Below are 4,500 nucleotides of genomic sequence, written 5' to 3' on the forward strand. Positions count from 1 at the left end.
TGCAGAAGCCAGAGGGAAATGAAGAAAACAGATACTCTGAGCCAGACACCAACAAAACAAAGATAAACTATGCCAAAGAATCCAATGAAACCCACAAGAACGACCTGAAAGAAGAAATTCTGCAAGTAATCAATGAAAATTTTATAGAGATGATACCGGATATGGTCAACCAAAATGTACAGGAGACGCTCAAAAAATTCCAAGACAACAAAAATAGAGAATTTGAGAAAGCACAAGAACAAATAAAAGAAACAATAGAAGCACTGTGTAAACACCAGAGTGAAACAAAGAACATGATTAATAAAGAGATAAATGAACTCAGGACAAAAATAGACAACATTAAAAAGGAAGAAACTCAGGATATGGAAGACCTCAGAAAAAAGAACAAAACAGAAATGCAAAACAAAATGGAAGGCTGATCCAGCAGAATAGAACAAGCAGAAGACAGAATCTCAGAACTTGAATTAAATGGTAATTAAAGGAAAAACCAAAGAACTATTAGCTAAACAACTCAAGACCTGTGAAAAGACAATGCAAGAACTCACTGACTCCATCAAAACAACAAACCTGAGAATCATGGGCATTGAAGAAGGAGAAGAGGTACAAGCAAAGCAAGTGTGTAATATATGCAACAAAATAATTACAGAAAATTTCCCAAATCTAGAGAAAACTATGCCCATTCAGGTACAGGAAACCTTCAGAACTCCAAACAGACCTGACTAAAATAGAAAAATGCCATAGCATATTATCATTAAAACAACAAGTACAGATCCTCAAGAAAGAATATTGAAGGCTGTAAGAGAGAAAAACAAATAACATACAAAGGTTAACCCATCAAAATCACAGCAGACTTCTCAACAGAAACATTAAAAGCAAGAAGAGCTTGGAGTGAGATCTTCTGGGCACTGAATGAAAAAAAACTTCAACCCTAGGATACTCTACCCAGCAGAACTTTCATTCAAAATAGATGGAGCAATAAAAGTCTTCCATGATAAGTAGAATCTAAAACAATACATGACCACAAAGCCACCACTACAAAAGATTCTTCAAGGGATTCTGCACACAGAAAGTGAAACCCAACATAACCATGAAAGGGCAGGCAGCACCAAACTACTGGAAAAGAAAAAGCAAGAAAGTAGAAAGTAACATCAATGTAGGTACACACAATCAAACCTTCAAACAACTAAACAACTAAATGACAGGAATCACCACATACCTATCAGTACTAACACTTAATGTTAATGGACTTAATTCCCTCATCAAAAGGTACCATTTGATAAACTAGATTAAAAAAGGAGACCCAACAATTTGTTGCTTACAGGAGACTCATGTCACCAATAGAAATAAGCATAGGCTTAGGATGAAAGGCTGGAAGACGATTTACCAAGCCAATGGCCCCTGAAAACAGGCAGGAGTAGCAATACTTATCTCTGACAAAGTAGACTTCAAACCTACAGTGATCAAATGAGATAAAGAAGGACATTCCATACTAATATAAGGGGAAATAGACTGAAAGGAAATAACAATTATCAACCTATATGCACCCAATGTCAACACACCCAATTTCATCAAACATACCATCAAGGACCTAAAAGCAAATATTAACTCCAACACAGTGGTTGTGGGAGACTTTAACACCCCATTATCATCAATAGATAGGTCATCCAAACAAAAAATCAATAAAGAAATCCTAGATCTAAAATATACCATAGATCAAATGGACCTAGTTGATGTCTACAGAACATTTCATCCAACTTCTACACAATATACATTCTTCTCAGCAGCCCACAGAACCTTCTCCAAAATAGATCATATCCTGGGGCAAAAAGCAAGCCTCAGCAAATATAAGGAAATAGAAATTATACCATGCATTCTATCTGATCATGATGCAGTAAAACTAGAACTCAACAACAAAAATAAGGACAAAAAATATGCAAACAGCAGGAAACTGACTAACTCATTACTTAATGAACAATAGGTCATTGATGAAATAAAAGAAGAATTTAAAAAGTTTTGAAAGTCAATGAAAATGAAAACACAACCTACCGGAATTTATGGGACACAGCAAAGGCAGTCCTGAGAGGAAAGTTTATAGCCATGAGTGCATATATTAAAAAGACTTAAAGTGCTCAAATCAATGACCTAATGATACATCTCAAACTCCTAGAAAAACAAGAACAAGCAAATCCCAAAACAAAGAGAAGGAGAGAAATAATAAAAATAAGAGCTGAAATAAATGAAATAGAAAAAAAAAACACACAAAGAATTAATGAAACAAAAAGTTGGTTCTTTGAAAAAATACACAAGATAGACAGACCCCTGCCAAACCTGACTAAAATGAGGAGAGAAGAAAACCCAAATTAGTAAAATCAGGAATGCATAAGGGGAGATAACAACAAACACCATGGAAGTCTGGAAAATCATCATAGAATACTTTGAGAACCTGTATTCAAATAAATTCAAAAATCTTAAAGAAATGGACAGATTTCTAGATACTTATGATCATCCAAAACTGAACCAAGAGGACATTAATCAGTGAATAGGTCTATAACAAAAAATGAAATTGAAGCAGCAATCAAGAGTCTCCCTAAAAAGAAAAGTCCAAGACCTGATGGATTCTCTGCTGAATTCTATCAGAACTTTAAAGAAGAACTGACATCAACCCTCCTTAAATTGTTCCATGAAATAGAAAGGGAAGGAATATTGCCTAACACATTTTATGAAGCCAGTACTACACTTTTCTCAAATCCAGGCAAAGACACCTCCAAAAAGGAGAACTATAGGCCAATCTCCTTAATGAACATTGATGCAAAAATCCTCAATAAAATAATGGCAAACTGAATTCAACAACACATCAAAAAGATCATTCACCATGACCAAGTAGGCTTCCCAGGAATGCAGGTATGGTTTAACATATGAAAATCAATAAACATAATAAACCACATTAACAGAAGCAAAGACAAAAACCACTTGATCATCTCAATAGATGCAGAAAAAGCCTTTGATAAGATCTAACACCATTTCATGATAAAAGCTCTAAGAAAACTAGGAATAGAAGGAAAATATCTCAACATTATAAAAGCTATATATGACAAACCTACGGCTAGCATTATACTTAATGGTGAAAAACTGAAACCATTCCCTCTAAAATCAGGAACTAGACAAGGATGCCCACTATCTCCACTCCTATTCAACATAGTACTGGAATTCCTAGCTAGAGCAATTAGGCAAGAAGAAGGAATAAAAGGAATTCAAATAGGTACAGAAACTGTCAAAAATATCCCTATTTGCAGATAATATCCTATACCTTAAAGACCCAAAAAAACTCTACTCAAAAGCTCCTAGACACCATCAATAGCTATAGCAAGATAGCAGGATATAAAATCAACATAGAAAAATCATTGGCATTTCTATACACTAATAATGAACAAACTGAGAAAGAATATATGAAAACAATTCCATTTACAATAGCCTCAAAAAAAAATTAAATACCTAGGTGTAAACCTAACAAAAGATGTGAACGACCTCTACAAGGAAAACTATACACTTCTGAAGAAAGAGACTGAGGAAGACTATAGAAAGTGGAGAGATCTCCCATGCTCATGGATTGGTAGAATCAACATAGTAAAAATGTCTATACTCCCAAAAGTAATCTACATGTTTAATGCAATTCCCATCAAAATCCCAATGATATTCATCAAAGAGATTGAAAAATCTACTGTTAAATTTATATGGAAACACAAGAGGCCACGAATAGCCAAGGCAATACTCAGTCAAAAGAACAATGCTGGAGGTATTACGATACCCAACTTAAAACTATATTACAAAGCAATAACAATAAAAACAGCATGGTACTGGCACAAAAACAGACATGAAGACCAGTGGAACAGAATAGAGGACCCAGATATGAAGCCACACAACTATAACCAACTTGTCTTTACCAAAGGTGGTAAAAACATACGATGGAGAAAAAGCAGCCTCTTCAACAAAAACTGCTGGGAAAACTGGTTAGCAGTCTGCAAAAAACTGAAACTAGATCCATGTTTATCACCCTATACCAATACTAACTGAAAATGATCAAGGAACTTTATATCAGACTCCAAACTCTAAAGTTGGTACAGGAAAGAGTAGGAAATAATCTGGAATTAATAGGTATAGGTAAGAACTTTCTCAATGGAACCCCAAGAGCTCAGCAACTAAGAGATAGCATAGACAAATGGGACTTCATAAAACTAAAAAGCTTCTGCTCAACAAAAGAAATGGTCTCTAAACTGAAGAGACCACCCACAGAATGGGAGAAAATATTTGTCAGCTACACATCAGACAAAGGACTGATAGCCAGAATATATAGGGAACTCAAAAAACTAAATTCTCCCAAAATTAATGAACCAATAAAGAAATGGGCAAGTGAACTAAACAGAACTTTCTCAAAAGAAGAAATTCAAATGGCCAAAAAACACATGAAAAAATGCTCACCATCTCTAGCAATAAAGGAAATGC

Source organism: Castor canadensis, chromosome 16 (genome assembly GCF_047511655.1).
Source record: "Castor canadensis chromosome 16, mCasCan1.hap1v2, whole genome shotgun sequence".
Taxonomy (NCBI): Eukaryota; Metazoa; Chordata; class Mammalia; order Rodentia; family Castoridae; genus Castor; species Castor canadensis.